The sequence below is a fragment of the Harpia harpyja genome, chromosome 22 (assembly GCF_026419915.1).
Source record: "Harpia harpyja isolate bHarHar1 chromosome 22, bHarHar1 primary haplotype, whole genome shotgun sequence".
Classification (NCBI taxonomy): Eukaryota; Metazoa; Chordata; class Aves; order Accipitriformes; family Accipitridae; genus Harpia; species Harpia harpyja.
In genome coordinates this window covers 15,718,607-15,738,348 of record NC_068961.1, presented here as the reverse complement: position 1 = coordinate 15,738,348, position 19,742 = coordinate 15,718,607, and positions in this window count along the sequence as shown.

The following is a 19,742-nucleotide window of genomic DNA, read 5'->3' as shown; positions in this document are numbered from 1 at the left end:
CCGGCCGCGGCCGGCGCCTCACCCCTCCCCATGTCCGCCGCCGGCCCGCCCCGCCGCCTGCACCGCCCGCTGGCGGCTGCTGCAGGGTGGGCTGAGGGCGTGCGAGCACCTGGCGCGGGGCAGGCTGGCCATCATGGCGGCCTCCTGTGTGGATTGCTTTGGGGCATCTCCCCGAAGTTTGCGCTAACCCTCTTTTCTCTGGCATCGGCCCGCTTCCCTCAGCCGCCACACCTGGGTTTAGTTCCCCTTCAGGCTGCGGTGCCGAGTCGACTTCGGCGCCGTGTGGACACCGGTCTTCCCTCAGGCTGCCCTCGGGGCTCACGGCAAGCCCTGACCGGGCTGATCCTGGGAAGCGCGAGAGCCCTGTGGCCAGCTCGGTGTGCCGGCTTTGCCGCCTGGCGGGACTGACCGCCATTTGGCAGCCCGGTGGGAGCGGAGACATCCCATGTCTTCAAATAACCAGATTCTACCCGTGCGCCGCTGCGCATCCAGGACGTGCCGGACATAACCGTACCTGCCCTGGGGACCCGTGTAGCACAAGTGAAACCAGCCCTGGCGAATCCAGCACCCCGCTCATGAAGTGAGTGCGGGGACTCTCAGTTCTGTCTGGTATTTAGCTGGTGCCACCTTTCCCGTATTCCATCACCTGAAGTTCTCAGCCGCTCTATTTGGAGCAGAGCTTTGTTTGCTTTCCGTCATGTAAGTGTTTACTTTTTATCTGGTTTGGTCAGCTGTCCCTTCCACTGTGCCAGAGTATCACTTTTTCGGTTCAAACGATAGTTTCTTCCTTTAGGGTTTGGGTAGTAGCTCTATATCATTCTCGTTCTCTAGTTTGATGGTGAAATTAAACATGTTCAAACATAGAAATGCAAAATTTTCCAGACAGGGAGAAGTTTCTCTGGAATTGTTTCCTTGTCCATAGTTTTCAGTTCAGTCCCTTTTCCTCCCTGAGTTTGCCTTCCCCTCCTTCGTTTTGCTTCCCATAAGTTTACTTTTAATCACTCCTCAAAGACATGACTGTACTCAGAGTGATTGCTTAGCCCCATCTCTGCTTTTATTCAAGATCCACATGCATTAACTTTATTTACATTCCGGTTGAAGTAAACATACATTTTAATATGAATTATAAAAATGTCATGTAAGAAGATGCTTCATCTTGGGGTTTGAACACTTTCCAAACCAATGTGAAGGGACTGTCAACTTGGTTAAGGGTTTGGAAAAATGTGGGAAGGCATGTTTTAACTTATTAAATGGTAGAAGAGATCCTCTGTTCCAGACTCACAGAACCTTTACTCCTTCCCAAGTGGGAAGCTCAGGCTTTTTTGGGTAGAAGGGCTAGCTTGCTTCCCTCTTGGTTCATTAACACTAATTGGAGGAAAGAAGGGATTCTTATATTGGCCTTCTTCCGTGTTGACAACATCAGGATGAAGAGCTGGCTTGAGCCATGGAGCTCTCAGAGAGGAAAGCTGTGAAATGTTTCCCAGCTTATCTCATCATATAAAGGGGGAGAAAACCCTTTATGAGCTGAATGGGTAAATTTCTGTTCCTGTTGGTGTGTGTGATTATAAGCCTTTGCAAGCTCTCATGTCTACTTTAGCTGTGCAAAATGCTTTTATGTGCTTTTGCTTTCACTGTTTTTGAGTCAAGGGTGGTGTTCAGGTGACTGGCTAAATTGGGGGAATTTCATAGGCCGTAGAAGTCTTAAGAACAAAGATATTGGAGTGCTCTAAGTGTTTATCTGCCCAATACTTTGTTCCACACTATCCAAAGGATAACAGCAATGCTTCCAATTAAGCTGCACAAAGTTTGAAAGTTGGTGACACAGGGGGATTCAGAGAAAGAAGTGTCTCCCAGTAGCTAGCAATGACCAGGAAAGCTCTCCACCATGTAGCAAGAGAATAGGGAGCATGCCAGAAACCCGACAGTCTCAAGGAAGAGTAACATATATTGGATGTATATAATAACTTGATAAATGTATTGAAGATATACACTTACTGAAGAGATACACTTGAAGATAAAATGGTCATTTGTAGAATCTGGCACACATCACTATTTCCATCATTCTGATATCCCATATCTGTCATGACCACACTTTTAAAATAAAAACCCAGAGTACTCTCTGGCACTCATTTTAGAGAAACTAATCACTCCAAACCAAAAGTACACTTCCAAAAGAACACACGCAAGTGTCAGCACTGCCAAATTGTGATTCAGGAGCAAAGTATGCATTTTTCTCAGAGCAGAGGATGTTTCCTAGAGTTTCCTAAGAGTGTTGTGAATGAATTGATCATGAAACATCTAGTAAGACTCCAGTTAGAGAGGAGTAATTTTGCGAATTTCTGTTCTTGTTCCACTGTAGAGCTGTTTTCCCAAGTGAGTTTTACCACCCAACCTGTTACCTCAGTTACACAGTTAACTGTGTGAGTGTACCTAAGCGCCGAGTTCACACGTAATTGGGAAAAGCCTGTCATTGCTTCTGGCTGCAGGCCTCTGAGGCATGTTTCAGGGCTCAAACCTTTGGGCCAATGCCAGGTCGCTGCTAGTGAGACTGCATTGTTCAGAAATCAGTCAGCACCAAGAAGCCAGACAGAGGTTTGTGTCCTTCAGTATCCTGGAGTTCACCCTGGCCAGTGTGAACTTCAGAGCAACACAGTGAGTTGTTCCAGTTGGTCCTGAAAGGTATGGCTCCTGACACATCCGTCGCTGATGTTGGAAGTGATGACTATGTCATGCTAGTTAATTCAAAGGCAGTCTGGTAATTCTACTAAAGTTCTCCACAGGGCCCGTTGGGCTTATAGTTTAATACAGGTTAAGGTGGAAAGCAAGCGAGAAACACAAATTTATGCCAGAGAGCCTATTCACACCAAGTTAAATCTTGCTACAGCTTGCTGCAACACCAAAAGCTATAGATCTTTAAAAACAAACCAGTTCTGAGCCTCCTACAGTCTGAACACACCTGTTTTAGCACAACAACAGAACTTGTGCCCACCAAGAACCTCATTCCAGAAAATCTTAAATACAGGGGTGGTTGATTTTCTGCTCAGCCAAGTCCGAATCAAAACTGAGTAGCTACATACCCTGCTAGATTCCTTCCCTTAATGCCCTCTTGTACAAAGCTCACTCTTCTTGGAGAGGACAGAGTAGCAACTGAAACAGAAAGACGCAGACATCACATTGCACTCATAATAGTACTTTTAGTGTTGTGCATTCAAAGGCATGTCAGACCTATTTTGTACACATAGCAGTAATATGAAACATGTTTTCATGTATTGCGGCATGTTCAGTCACATCGTCCAGGTTTTCCACACAAGGCAAAGAGAGTTCCTATTTGATATGGTGTATCTATCTGCACTTAAAGCAGATTTATACTGGATAAAGCAACTGACCTCAAATTGACATTTTAAGTAAGTGAAAAACCTGAACATGCTAGTTACCTCAAAAAAACAGCTTTCGCAATTGGAATCTCATTTAAAATAAAAATAGATGTTTAATTTTTCTTTTTAAAAAAAGCTAGAAGATCTTTCATCAGTTCTACGTGTTTCCATGTGCAACTGCAGCTTAAGTGGAGGAGGTCTCAGCAGTTATGTGACTGCCACTGCAAAACTTAACCAGGAATGCATGCTAGGAGTGCCTTTCTCCTCCTGTCCACCCAGAATCACTGTGGATTTCTTTATAGGATGCTTCTCTTTTGTCTTTTCTGTGACTCTCTTCTATGCCTCCTGAAATAAATGTTGACAGCTGTTGGGTAATTTTCCTTTTTGCCTTCAGCACACAGAAGATCTGCAGCCTTGCTCATTTCCAACGTGACTAAGCAAGTCCAAACCCCTGCTTTTTTGGCTTTACCACATTACTACTAAGTAACTCAGTAGTGCTTGTATTACTGATATTATCTCAATAGTTCTGGTTTGAACAGAAGCAGTTCTCAAGGCAGATCCCAGAATGGCTTCAAGCTTATTACTGGTCTCCTTAGGACTTCCTTGACGTGGAGACAGTACGTTGGCACTAACAATACTCATCAGAGCCAAAGCAAGTGACGGCTTCACTAGCCAGTAGCTGAGTCATTGAAATGAAAATCAAGTTTCACAACTTGATATCTCTGCCTGAGAGACAGCCGCCTCAAGATCTTATCCTGTTTTGTGGGTTAGAGCTCTTGGAGTCAGCAGAAGTGCAACTGAAATGGCTATAATTAATTTGCAGTGAGGTCTGTAAGATGGATGCAGCAGTTTATCCCTCATATATGGCTAGCGTGAGTTTAAAAGGTCCTTGTCTGTAATGGCTACGATCTGTCTGCTGTTATCATGGAGCAGCTCTCTAACTTCTGCTTTTGCAATTTGCTATGTACAATGTGTGCTCAGAAATTATTCTTGAATGTTGTACGATAAAGGGCAATATGCTGGAAAGGAACCTGGAACTGTGAGCAAAGGAATCCTAGATTTAGCCTTCTCACCCAGCCAGAAAGGGACAGCATACAATAAAATCTGGACAAACTGTACAATGGCTGCATGTCTATAGTCAGACTATCCAGTGCCTTGCTAGAATATCATTAAAATTCCATGAACAAAAGCAACAAATAAGATGGAGTAACAAAGTGGCCTGAGGAAACCCATACAAGAATATTCTTTAAATTGCTAGGAGAGCACAAAAAGGATGCACACAATTAGAGCAGACCCTGAAATATTGTGATTGAAAAAGAAAGAATCTTTAGGAGCAGTAACTTGCAGTGGATTGAGCTTTGAAAAATAAACCTCTGTCTCAGGAGGCACTAAGGTAGATTAGAAGGAAGGATTAGTTGCCTTAGAAGCACGTAGAAATGACTGTACTGATGCTTTCTCCTACCACCTGTAAAAGCTGTAGCCTCAGAACAGCACAAGACATAGGAAACAAAATACAAAGCTGCTTTTGCCTGAACTATGACATTCCTTGCAGCAAAAAAGCAAGAAAATCAAAGCAGCAGACATGTGGAAGATAATGCTTATGATAAAATAAGATAATTGATCAATCAATTGATTTCCTATGACTGGAGCATGAACCCTTTGCCTTTGGAGGATAATTTACTGTCTTTCACAGGGCCGTGCTCTAACTGGCTGAACATAAATCACTGTGCTAAATGCTGCCCCAAATAATTCCAGTGGCTAGGCAGAACACTTTGATTAATATTTTGCCAAGCAGTCATTTTTTGTCTGCTGTATGCGTGTTTAGGGGTCCTGTGCTGGCATTGTCACTGAGTTCTTGCAGAAGCTTTATTTTCTCAGCTTGTTTTTGCTAAAGTGTCATAACAAATAAGCAGTACTGCCATTGTCAGTAGTTTTTAATTGATTAGTCATCAGAAGCTTTGTGTACAAACTGAATAGGGGTCTGATGCTAGCCTAATTGCAAGGAAGTCTTAGGAAAAGCCCAAGTAATCTGGAGTGGTGAACACGGCTGGAATTACAACATGCTCCCTCACTCAAAAATTTGATACTCTCAGGCTGCTTGGGGAAAATGGCTCATAAGTTATGCTTATTACTAGATTTTTATTTCTCTATTAATAACACCTATCCACTGTTCTTTAGTATACGTTGTAAAGTCCAAAATGCAGTTCTTGACACAGTGATTTTTCTTTGCAGCTGTTGTGTACCCACCCCACCATAAACCTAGGTTGCAAAAAGAGGAGCCAAAGGCAAAGCGGAAGGACAGTAGAAAGAGTCAGATAAGAAATAAGAAGTAGAAACTGGACTTCAGCCATCTACTTAGGAGTACATGTGGAGGGAAATGAACACAAACACTTTAAGTAGAAGACTGCTCCGGCTGTGTCGTGCTATAGCTGTTGCTCAGTGCTGGCATATTAGCTCTAATTAAGATTGATCCACCTTAAAAATGGACAGATTTGAAGCCTACGAGGCAGATTTTCATTGCCATTCCCACATATAAACAAAAGCTTACCTATGATAGAGCCCTCCCTGTGGCATCCCTGTCATTCATTGTGGCACATTTGTCAGGACACACCTATTTTCTCAGTAGGCTTTTAGTCATCAGCAGCATTCGTAACACGTAACACTACCCAGATAGTTTTGCTTTCTTCCTTTTCCTTCCACATGTCCTTCAAACACAAACATTAACTCAGACTTTGTAAGAGTAACCTTGCAATTCTCTCTCATCTTACCCCAAGACCAACTCATTACAGCACAACAGCTTCTCCTAAATCCTATCCTTGTCTGACAGCCCTCAGCAGAAACTGAAAGTCTCCAGCTTTCTTACTGTCAAGGTGTCAGACTGTCCCCCTGCCACACTCCTCTCCTTAGATTTTGCTTCTTCCCATTCCCCAGCTGTACATGTCACATTCCTCCTTATAACCCTCCTTCCAGGGCAAGCTCTCCAGGACTTTCATCTCCCAGGTCTGTCAGGCTTTTGCAAAGCCTGACTTGAGCACTTAGGACAGAGTTCATCTCAGCAGATGACCCGTCTGTGGTCGCCGAGAGTTGTGGGGAGCAGTCCTCTGACCTGCTTCCCTCTGTCTGCTTCAAAACTAATCTCAGCCATAGAAATCTATCTGTATTGTGGCTGTCTACACTGGAGGGGTTGAATCCAGTGCTCAGGTCTGCCTGAACAGCCTGCAGAGTCTCTAATACGTTTTATGCATTTTTAATTAATTATTTATTTTATGATAATTCCTGTTATTGGGTCATGTTACAGAAGGAAAGGAAGATGATTTCCCTCAGGGCTGCACTAGTTTTGAACTAATAATTTCTTGTAGCTTCTGAAAGTACCTGCAGGAACTTTTTTTGTTGTCCGCTGAAAATTTCCATTGCCTGAAGAGCTGGCATTCTCCTCAGCCAAAAGAAAGCAAACAGTGATGTGGAATACAGAAGTAGTTCATGAGTTGGTTTTCTGTCAGTGGAACCTCTAAAAATGAGTTGGCAAATGCTGACAGTGGTGTTAAGCAATCCCAGCTCCCACAAGCATTATGCTTTCTCCCTTGGAGACGTTAATTCTGTGTGATTTTATTGCTATAAAACACAACTGGACCACAGTTATAAATTGGCATTTTGGAGATGGGGGGGGTGGGAAACAAGAAAAAAAAAAAAAGATCAGGAAAAAAACCCAATATTGTTATTTTCAGCAGCCACAGAGAGCTTTTCTACTGAATTTCATTAAATTTCTTCATTTTTCCTATTGGCAGTCACTCAAGGACTATCTTGTTATGGGAGTAGAAGGAAAAAGTACTGTGTGTATCCTTTTGCCCAGCTAGTCACCTCTGTTCCCATGGTCCTTGCTTAACTGTGTTAGCAACTGACCTGTGATACGAAAGTTACGGTAAAATGTTGGTGCTGTGTTCATTGAGTTATTGGGCTATGGATAATATTTTGCCTGGATTTTGGTAATCAAAACCATCTCTCCACCCACAGTAAATACAGCTGCAGATGGCACAGTAAGCTTCTATGTTCCAAAATAAATTAAGTTCATGTTGAAATTCATTGAATTCAAATGCTTTCCTTCTCTGGATTTCCATGTGCTCTTTTTGTCCTCTACCTTTTCTCTAGATTGCATGTGAGTACCCACAGAGATGGGTACTGTAGTGGTCACAGTCACGACCTGTGGGGGTTACCTGACCCACGGGTGTGTAAAGATGGTGACCAAATGGTGACGGTGGGTTCTAAGGATTCTGCAGTACACAAGGACACAGAGGTTGGGGTTTCTGAGAATGTCTTTGTTACAAATTACTACAAAGCTACTATTAATAAAAACAAATAAATATAGATATAAATATAGATATAAATATATTCTACAAGCCACTACAAAATTACCACTATGAAAGCAAGTATATATATATTGCAAGAGTAAAGCAAGTATATATGTATATTAAAAATTATTGCAGAATTCCAACTAGTGAAACAAGTATATACTTATGAACCTTCACCTGTGTGCACACCTATAAATATATTATGTGAGGTGTTACCAGGGTGACACTCACCAAACTGCTCCCAAGAGTGGGACTAATCAACGATGGAAGAAGTCTCACTTCAAAGATTATCCACATCACGGAGTCCGGAGTCAGCTAGGCATCTCCAGCAAGGGTCCAGTCTGTCTGGGAGATCTCTTGCAGAGAAGCTGTTGCAGAATAACTCTTGCAAAGAAGCTCATTTTGGGTGGGTAGCAAGTTACTTTTTATACCTTTTTGGCATAAATACCTTTTTGGTAGCTATGTAAGTGGGTGTAGGACATCAGTTCCTGGAATAGTTGCTGCTGACTCCTGTTTTATTGGGAGGTCAGTTCGTTATCACAGTTTCTTTGCCCTGCATCCATCAGGGTTTCTTTGTCCTGCCAACTACTCCCCATCAGGGAGGTTTGGGCTGAGCTTGTCAGGGGCTGAGCTTATCAGGGATGTCTTGGGACTCTGATTAAGGAGATATCCTTCTTTGTCGGTATTTTACTGGGTCGCCTTTGTGGTGGCTGCAGTCAGGTACATTGACTGTCAGAACTTCCATTGTGCTGTGTGGTGAAGTGGAGGAGAGAGAGGAGCACACAGAGGGAAAAGGTGTAAGAGGTAGAGTGTGAGGGATGCTCCCACTCTGGGTGAACAGTACTTTGGTTCAGACATCACTGACAAGCGGGCCTGACTGAAATCAGCCTTGCTGTGCAAACGGTGAGAATTGTGCTAGGTCATATCTTCTCAGAAACTAAGGAGTCTAGGCCATGTCTGCTGTTAGCTCCTAGCTAACAGTATCAGCCTGAGCTGGGACCAGACAAAACTAAAAACTGCTACAGCTGCACTCCTGCACATACACAAACAGGAGGGTTTGATGACAAGTCAATCGCTTTATGCTATAAATATCTGTAGCCCCCCCCGCCAGGCCCATTGAGCTCTCCTGTAGGGCAGCAGGCTGCATGGTGGTGATCTGCCCTTGAGCAGGGATGCCTCGCAAGGTTACTCCTAGAGGTTGAGAGACCCCTGACCCGGCATCTGATACCTATAACAAGGTAAGTGACATTTTACTTTTGGCCTAAAAGTATATTGTATGCTAGCAACATTTGTATATCTAGCTATAGCTTAATTATTAAAAGTGTAGTAGAGTGTTTGACCACCATCTAAATTATCATTAAAATCATCATTTAAGTCATCATCAGATCTTTGCCAAATCACTGTTTAATTACCATTCAATTATTGCTTAATCACCATTTGATTGCCATTTAATTTTAATTCAATCATTGACTAATTATCATTTGGTCATCGTAAATAAACCCCTCTTAGTTAACCCCACAATGATGATTTCTCTTAATTCACTTGCGACAAGGTGGCACTTAGTTTGTACTAGGGAGATGAAACCAGTTTTAAAGCCTCTCCAGCAAGAAGATTAGAAGATTTGGATTGGAGTGAGTCCAGAGAAGGGCCACAAAAATGATCAGAGGGATGGAACACCTCCCCTATGAAGAAAGAGTTGGGGTTGTTCAGCCTGGAGAAGAGAAGCTCCAGGGAGACATTATTGTGGCCTTTCAATACTTAAAGGGGGCTTATAAGAAAGATGGGGACAGACTTTTTAGTAGGGCCTGTTGCGATAGGACAAGGGGTAATGGTTTTAAACTAAAAGAGATAGTAGATTCAGACTAGATATAAGGAAGAAATTTTTTACAATGAGGGTAGTGAAACACTGGAACAGGTTGCCCAGAGAGGTGGCAGATGCCCCATCCCTGGAAACATTCAAGGTCAGGCTGGACAGGGCTCTGAGCAACCTGATCGAGTTGAAGATGTCCCTGGTCATTGCAGGAGGGTTGGACTAGATGACTTTTAAAGGACCCTTCCAACCCAAACTATTCGATGATTCTATGATAAGATTTCTTTGAGTACATCTAATACTACATCTTATGGCTCCTGCCAGGACCATCCTCCAGACCCGTTTTGCAGTCTGTGGAGACCATAACCGTGGCAAGCATGGTGTCTTGCACAGATGGAGGACATCAACCAGCACACACAAGACCAAGTATGCACAGTACCTTCAGATGCTCCTAGCTAAACTCAGAGGGATATCTAGGGGCTGTCCAGAATGACAGAATGAAGGACAAATTAATTGAGTGTGCTGTGCTCATGGCCCTTCCCAATATCCCTCTTTCAGAGCTTTGTAAATGTACCCTTTTTGCTAATACACTTCCTAAGCATCATTTGCCACCAGCCAGCAATGATTACACTCTTTTTCAAGAGTGTTTAATAACCAGTCAGAGATAGTTCAGCCTAAACTAGTGGTGTGCTATGGTAGATACCAACAGCAACAAACAGTCCCATTACATTTCTCAATCCTCTCCCATGGAAAGTGACTTTTCAAAATCTCCTGGATGGCTTTGGTGTCAGCTGAGAGCTGGGAACAATGACAAGGAGTATCCATGCTACCTTGCCCCCAAAACATCTCCCAGACCAGCAGGGTCCACACAGGTGAAGAGTGGGTCCACACAGATGAAGAGTAGTTCTATGATTTTCAGCAGCTCATGTGCCTGATTTAAACAAGTCATTGTCTGATGGGAGTAAATTATTTGTAATGGATGTCTTCTGATAACGCTTTTAGGAGAAAAAATAATGTAATAGATAAATAGTATCTGGCTAAAAAAAGGCAAATGCTGAAGATGATTCAGTTGAGCAAAGAGGTAAGGAAAGTGGGAACCATTTGGGGCTGTCTTAGGCTTTGGTTTCCTGAGAAGTTCTGGCTTTGATTTTGCTGGTTTATATTGTAAAAAAGCACATCCCCTAAGAAACATCCTGAGCCAGAATAAGTCTGTGTTGTTAATGACAAGCTTTTCTTTCAATGAGCCAAACAGAGGCTTCTTACCTCTTTACAGTAAATCAGACTAAATACCAAATCTGTGGGTTTATTTCTATGCCCTGGCATTCAAGGTAGTAAAACAACTAACCAGCTTAATATTTAATGTTGGTGAACTTAGAGTTAAGGTTAAATTTAAGAACATATCTTATACTAAACTATTTTCTTCTTCTCTTCATGGTATATCAAGTCAGTTCATGCCCCAAGTAAAGTACCAGGTTCCTATATTGTACAGGTTTTAGAAGCAAAAGAGAACATACATCCCGTATGCATCCTGTGTTCAAATAATTCATAGTGACAACACATGAAAATCCTTCAAATAATTTGACTTGTCCCCGTTGCAGCTGAAGCTTTTTGTTCATGAGATGTCAGGCACAATAGAGGGTGATAGTGTAAGAAAGAAGGCTGTTGCCAGCCTTCCTGCCTCCCAGCGTCCCACTGGAGGAAACAGCTTCCTCTTAAACACCCAGACCTTTCTCACTCAAAGTGTAGAACTTAAGTCAACACTGTAGAAAGTAAGAGAGATTCCAGTGCTGGAGTCCCCTTAATTATACAGCTTTCTGATTCTAGTGCCCTTTGCCTTTTTAACAGAGCTTTACCATTGTATGTATTACTTATGATCATAATTTTTATAATATTGCATCCCAGTCATGTCTTGTCCATTATGCAAAGCAATGGGCAAACAGTTGTGATGTACATCTTTGCCCAAAAGAGCATGGAATACATGTAAAATTAAAGGATGTTACCAGGAAATTTTTATATGGGAGGACAAAGATGGCAATAACAATAAATGAGGACTCTATTGTCTTCCAAGGGAGACAATACAGTTCGTTCCAAGCCCCATTCTGAGATAAATCTGTTTATGTTTTGATAATTTTAACTCTATAGAAAGTATTATCGTCTCAACCTTTGTCTTAGACCTTCGAAGTTCATCAAATCAGCCAGATTTGTATAAAGAAGAGGAAAATTTCAGCAGGACCTGCATAGACAGAGGCAGCCTTTTGAAAAAGATGGTATTATGGTGCTGAGTGAATGGCGAGAAGAGAGTTTGTATCAGCAGGGAGAAAGGAGTGGAAGACAGGAGGATGGGCCAGATTTCTGGGGCCACATCAAGAAGAAAGATTAAGAAAAGTGAAGTGAAATATCATTACAAGGTATAGCAAGGCTGTGCTTGCAAGTAGAGGAAAGTTTCCTCATGATCCCCTGCAGAAGAGCAGCCAAGAGTTTTAAGAACAAGTTTGTGACAAATATTTGAACTGGAATCCTAATTCAAATCCATCATTCAAATGTCATCTGGCTGCTGTGGCAGGGGGGTGGAGCAGTACAAACAGCAGCTGCAGCTTTGACTCAGAGGTTAACCACTGTTTTACAAGTGAGCATAGCTGGAGAGTGAGAAACATGTCACTGACCTTTGTTACTCTTTCCATTTCTTATTCACTTCGACTGAGCTCTCTGGATTTGGGGGACAAGGCGTTATTATTCATCTACGTGAAGTATCAAAAAGCTGTTAAATAATCAGGGGAACCGAGTTGGGAGCAAATATTGTTTGAGGTGGCCTGACCTTATTTACAGGATCCAAAGCAGCTTAAAGGAGATCGTCATTGGTGTGGATTTGTTTGGGAGTTTTTTTGTCTTTCCTTTTGCAAAGAAAGCTTGCGACAGGATGTAACCTTTTAACGTCCAGTCAACTAGTTGCTTGCTTTCATTCAACAATAATTACTATCTTTTACTGCTATTATGAAATCAACTTTTGCTGATTTAACTCTTTTTGCAAGACTCAGTAATGAATTCAGAGCCACCCCATTCACCATTGCTCACAGCAACCTTGATGTTTCTCCAGCTCAAAGCAACCACACTGAAATGGGGAAGGTCCAGGCCTGTGAGCAATATAACTAGTTTAAGAGAACAACAGAAGAGAATGCGCAAGCCACTTCAAGGCTTTCTCCTCTGGGGCGTTTCCTAAAACTCGTACTAAATCAGTGTCTGAAAGGGTGTTAGCTTAAACAAAGTGGATGATACAAGAGAAGGCACAAAATCTGGATTAGGGACTAACATTCAACTGGTATCACATTGGTAGTTTGAGGTGATGGTAGTGTAAGCTATTAAACTGGTAATATAAACCTCTCATGAGTGCCAAGCATGGAGTTTGAAAGTGAATTAAAACTGGCAAAGCAGGAGTGCTTTTTTAATGCTTGTTTGGGGTGCATGAAAAAGTTCAACTTACTGTAATGACTGGTTTCTCCCCACGCATCCCCTCTGGCCCCTCTGGGTCTTTGGCCACTCTTTGAAGAGCTGGGAAGGTGATACCATGGGAGGAAACATCTCTTCCATCCCTGGAGCAAATGGAAGAAGCAGTTCTGAGCTCTGAACTCTCTCAGTCTCCCTTATGCCGCCAGGTGATGAGCAAGCTTCATGCCCTCCTGAGTTCTGTCTCTTGCTCTTCAGCCGAAGCCTGAAGGAGGGAAGAGAAGCCAGACCACAGCACTATGCTTTTTTTTCTTTTTTTTTTTCTTAAACAGGACATGTGGAGGGTGGAAATTCACATTACATGCAGGCAAGCCGGAAACAATAATTTTTGTTCACATGATTCAACAGTAAGTCCTCTCCTTATTTCTCCACCCTTCATTTGTGTGGCGTTTGTGCTGTGTTGCTCAGCAGCATTGCAGGGAACAGTTTCAGAATGATGGGGTACTTGGGAGAAGGAGCAAATAGGCAAAGGATACAAGGGAAAGGGCAGAGCTGAAGGAAAGAAGCTAAATCTGTACTTTAGATAAGCTGTCTCTGACATGGATCTCATTGTAGAACACACCTTGTCTCTATTTTTAGAAAGTTAAGTGCACAGGTCCAACAAGTTACAAAACTAGTATTTGCCCTTGTTGTTTCACTTAGCAGAAACTTCTGAAAGCTTGTTTTGCTTTCTTCAAGAGCAGCTTTTCAAGGACATGTTTCAGTTTTCAGTAAACATTACAGATCTGACACCTACTTTTATGCTGACTGGGTGAGGTTGCTTATCAATGCTCAAACACAACTGGCAGGAAGGGGAAGGAGCATGGCTAGCAGGCTGTGCCCCGCTCGGAGGAGGTCTCCTGCCCCTCCGGGGGGATTCTGTGCCCGGTAGGTTCCTCCCCTGGACTGCCCCGTGGCCTTTGCTGTGCATCCCAGCCGTTCACCTCAGAGATCCAGTCATTAGGATAGCTGGAGTATAGAAGGGGAAAGAAAAAGTGTAAACTAAATAGAATCATCTTAGTGGCATTGATAGACTGCTCCAAAGGAGCTACAGCTTTCAGAGGCACCCTAATATGTGGGAAAAATTAGCCTGTGGCCCCAGCTGGCCTTGGACAGAGCAGTTGCAGGCTGTTTCCTCATCTTCCTTGCACTGGTATCTACAGCAGTTAGGACCCAGAATTTTCTAGGTTTTCTGGAAAGGAACGACATCAATGACTTATGAAGAGGATGTTGCGATAATGTAGTGCTTCCTCTCATGGCACAGAAACCAAGCTCCCGGAGCATAGACAGAAATCAGACAAAACATCCTAAAAGAAAACTATTCAAAGGCCTTAGCTGGTAACTCTTAGCAAATATGAGCATGTGTGAGATGAAGTATGCAATGATTTATAAATTTGCCAAATCCACATAGTACTTCCTAGAAATGCAAGCTACACGTCCCTGACAAATACTGTGTTCCTGTTCCTGGCTTTAAAGAGTGTAGACACAGTGTTTTTCTTCTTTAACCTTGTTTTCCAAATTTCTGAATAGATTTGAGTGACTTTCCTTTTTTAAAAACAACCTTAGATGACTATGGATCATAGAAAATCTCTGTCCAAAGGGATAATTTTAACAATATTAAAAAGAGCTCACCCAGAAACTTACGGTGTTTTTATCAACTCCATCCATGATACTACCTGTTAATTACTATTCCTTTTGGAACTCCCCTTGTGAAGTCTAATGGCAACCAGTTATAACAACTTAAAATAAAACTGGCCAACAAATCAGTTGCATATGAAAAGTTGATGGGTTTTTCCATATGTTTTGGTTGCAATGACTGCTTGAAAAACAGTCTTTGAAAAACATTCTTAGAAAAGCCTGCACTGAAGTAAGCTAGACAACAATTCTGTTCCTTAAAAACCAGTTGTTTTATCCTGGTAATGCAAGTAGTTGAAGGAGCCTCCCACAGTGCCATTGGGAACCTACACTTGTTGCAATGTTGAAGTCGCCACTAATTTTGTTCAGTAATAATGATTTTCAAAGGAGATATTGATTAGATTAAAAGTACTGGTTTATTGATTACAAATATTTTTTGAAAACCTAGGAAAAAAGCAGACTACAGGTGTCATGGTTTAACCCCAGCTGGCAACTAAGCCCTACAGAGCTGCTCACTCACTCATTCCCGGTGGGATGGGGTAGAGAATCAGAAGGGTAAAAGTGAGAAAACTCGTGGGTTGGGATAAAGGCAGTTTAATAGGTAAAGCAAAAACCATGCACACAAGCAAAGCAGAACAAGGAATTCATTCACCACTTCCCATGGGCAGGCAGGTGTTCAGCCATCTCCAGGACAGCAGGGCTCCATCACGCCTAACGGGGACTTGGGGAGACAAACGCCATCACTCCAAACGTCCCCCCCTTCCTTCTTCTTCCCCCAGCTTTACATGCTGAGCATGACGTGATATGGTCTGGGACATCCCTTGGGTCAGTCCGGGTCAGCTGTCCTGGCTGTGTCCCCTCCCAACTCCTTGTGCCCCCCAGTCTGCTCATGGTGGGGTGGGGGGAGAAGCAGAAAAGCCCTTGGCTCTGTGTGAGCACTGCTTAGCAGTAACGAAAACATCCCTGTATTATCATCAATGCTGTTTTGGTCACAAATCCAAAACATAGCCCCATACTAGCTACTATGAAGAAAATTAACTTTATCCCAGCCAAAACTAGCACAACAGGGAAACCAGCTCCTCACTGTAAGTGTAAGAGTAATTTTGCAGAGGTCACTAGAGCACTCTTTGAATTTCTCATTCAAGAGGTTTTCAGCCACAAGTGGAGTTACACAAAGGCAATAATGTCTACTACATCAAATATAGGGTAGGGCATAGTAGCAATCAGTGCAGCACTACAGCAGCTTACACTGCAACTGGAACATTACTCAAAAGGTACCAGCACACTGTGCTTATACTTCTGTGGTTTGCCAGGCTTCCTGCCTCTCCCCGTAACACTCAATAAAGGAAGAACTGTAATAGTCACAAAGAATAAAAGTAGCATCAGCACTTGCAGATGTTGCAAGTTTGTTTTCTATTGAGGAAGTGATTTAATTTTATCAATATTTTTTGTTCCACATTTTCAGATATTTGATAATATTTGTCAGTCTGGGTCAAACAGGCTGCTAATTCCCTGGTTGTCTACAATAGACACACGTTAGTTCACATGTATGCTCAACTCTGGGTCCACATATGCAATATGAATGTGACACACATGAGGAATAGCAGCTGGGACCCATGGGCAGATGCTCCTTTTCATTCCTAAAGTCATACTTCTTGAGCATCCCCCATTCTGAAGAGATGGAAACCACCTGTAGTCCCTGAGTTTCATGCATCTCACCTTTGCTTGGCCTTTCCTATTTTTTATTGTTCAGTTGATAATAAGTCTTTTGACACTAAGATCCCTGAAATATGTAAGTTTTACCGGCAGATTTATGGTGTGCCCTTCTTTGCTTTGTCAGCGTTGTCAGCAGCTATAAAGAGCAAAAATTGCATTCAGCACACAGTCTTGTCCTGACTGAATTTATAGCATGAACTCACTATTTTAAAAGAACTTGACTGCAAAGTCAGTGCTGGGAAAAAAATGGTGAGCACCAAAAAGAAATCCTTGTAGAAACAAATATTTTCTCAGCTGGGCTTGAATAGAAGACAAGAAATAAGGCATGGGGATGCTCACTGAATTACCAGGGAGAAAAAAAATGTCCTGACTACATGATCATTAAAAGAGAGCACCTTCTTTATTGCCAATAGAGCCAAAGACTTCCTAGAAGGTACAATAGTATATGACAAAATAATTGTAACTCCTGTAAAAGGAAAAAAATGTTGGGACTGCATAAGCAACAAATAATTTTAAGTCAGTCATTCATTTTTCAATCTTGATAATTTAAATCTTGATAATAATCTGAGAATGAAAGCAATGCCCAACTGAACCATACCAAAATGTCCCATCTGGTCCAGCACTCCGTCTCCAGCAATGGCTGTTGGAGATGCTATTAAAGGACATCTTGCAAATCTGGCCACTAGCTACGGTCTGTTCCTGTCATATAACCTTGCATCCAGAATTGCTGGGAGCTGTTGGCAGTTGCTCTCCCTCGTCCTACCCATCTCCTCCCTTCTTCCTGCCTGTCATTTGGGAAAAGCACATGGATGTTGCCCCTCTCCTGGGATCACCCCACTCCCAGCACCATGGCAAATGGGTGCCTGCCCATGGGTGGGGTGCTACCACCCCTGCCCACCTTCCTCCGCTGGGCTTCATGGCACCTCTGGGCTTCTCCGTTGATGCAGGCAGGAGGACTGGCAAAAGAAGGTCCCAGACAGACACACCACTGCCAATGGCCCTTCACACCCAGGTGTCCCCTCCACCTATGTGGCACTATCCAGGTAATGGGATCAGCATGAGCAGGCTAACTCAACTGAAACTACCTGCGGTGGGGAAGCAGGGTCCTTGGGGAGGGGGCTACAAGGGACACCCTAAAGTGAGAGCAAGCTGCTCACAAGGGCAGACGGCTCCCTACATTGATCTTTCCTCCTCAAGTCTTGCCACCCAGGACCCCTAAGCTGAGACTACTGGCCCAGACCCTGGCAGGCAGTGCAATCCCATCTTTGGGGCAACCATAAATTACAGGCTCAGGCCCTCTCTGATGGGAGAAGCCTCCTCAACACATCTGAGGGGATCCTGACCATGACCCACAAGAGAGACCAGCAGGCAGATCCAGCCTTGGGCGTACGAGTCAGGCAAGGGGGCAATGCCACTGTGGAGTTAGAGGGCACATTGGTGTGTTTCCCCAAGAGTATCTACACTGTTAGTCTAATTCATTTTTGAACCTGCTGCCTCCACAACCACCTGTGGCAACCATCTCCAGAAGGTCGGTACTGACTGTGCAAGTACTGCCTTTTTTTAAGCCAAGTACCAGATGCAATGACAGTCCTCTAATCCTAGTACCATAAGATTTGGTGAATAAAAATTCTACATTCATCTTACTTGTTGCCATTGAAATTTTGGAAGCCAACGATATCTTTCCTCTCCCCCACCAGCCACCTTCTCTGTAAACTGAAAAGTTTCAGCCTTTTGTCTCCCTTCATGGGACAGTTACATTATCCCCTTAATCATCATTTTGTGTAGTGCACCTATATCTTGAATTAAGGGTACCATGTGTTACTCGATTGTTCAAACAATACTCTGCGCAGGTGCCCCAAGGTTTTATATATTGGCAAAATGATGATTTCTGTCTTTTTCTCAATCCATTTAGCTAGGTCTTCTGGTTTCTACTGCACATTGAGGTGATTCCTTCAGAGAACTGTCAATGATTAGTCCAGGATTTCTTTCTTGAGCTGTAAGTGCCGGTTCTGTGTTCAGAATCATGTGGGCATGGGCTAGATTATTTTTATCTACATGCATTACCTTGCATCTGCCTATACTGAGATTTATCTGCCACCTTTTTGCCTACTTTCTCAGTCTTGTGAGACGCACCTGGAGTTCCTTGTCACAGTCTCTATTTTCTTTGACCTCTAACGCCAGTCATAGCGTCCTTTCATATGTAGTCTCACTCCCTCCTTTTCCTCCAAAACAGACACCTCCAGTCTCCCCGTCATTTCCCTGTCTCTGGAGGCTCCCTCAGTACAGCTGTCCATGAGCTCCTGCCCAGCGGCTGTCATTCCCAGTCTCTCCACTGACCTCCTCCTTCAACCAACATCTCCACCACACCCTTCCTGCATTCTCACCAGTTCCCAGTTTCCTCTTCTGTAGTTCTTGCACCCATTTATTGGTCTCCCAGTCCCTGTATACCCATCTCCTGTTAAACTCCCCCCACATTGTTTCTTTCTTCCTACAAAAGTGGCTAATACCAGTCTCCCTGTCTAGACAATCTCCATCTCTTTCAAAAACTTATTCTCTTTATCAGGTCCTCTTTCCTACCCACTTTACCTGTTCTCTGTTATCCCTTCAAACTGCTCACCAGAGTATGAACCGCTTTCTCCTAATCTAAGAGGAGTTAGTCTGCTTCTCAGTCTTATGCTCCATGTCCAGCCTGCCCCAGTTCTCCCACTCCCCAGCTGCATCCCTCAACCTCTTCTCCGAGATGCATCATGTACTTCTTTCTCCACTCCATTCCTTCCGTCTGGCCCAGGTGTAGTCCCCTGTGCACTCGTGCAGATTGATTCCTGCTGCCCGGCTTACCAGCTGCAGGATGGGCATGGACAGCCAAGGAGAGTCATGTTTCCCTCTCCCAGTAGTGGTGTCCAGTTTCATTGCAGGATAGTAGAGTAAATACAGGGAATGTCCAATTTTATTCCTAGACTGGAGGGTCATATTGCTCTTCAGACTTGTTCTGTCTGCTCAGCACTTACAGCTGCAAAGCAATGGACTGTGTTCAGTAAGGCCGATATCTTCAGAGTTGTAGGTTGCTAAATCTCAAAAGACTGTCCTGGACACTGTATTGTGGAATGGAATTTTCCATTTTCTATAAAAGCAGGAATTTGACATTTAACATTTGACATCATCTCACTGTATTTCTCAAATGTATTTCATAAATGAGCTATCAACACTGAATAGTTTATGGTATTTTAGTTTCAAAGTTCCTAATTTCTCATAATGATGAAAACGAGTGGGGCTGAATTAAACAAATTAGAGAAGGAGAATGGGAAGCCAAACCTGATGTAAAAAGGAAGAGGGGAAAAGAAGTATATCTGAACTAGTAAAGAATTGAGGATATGAGTGGAG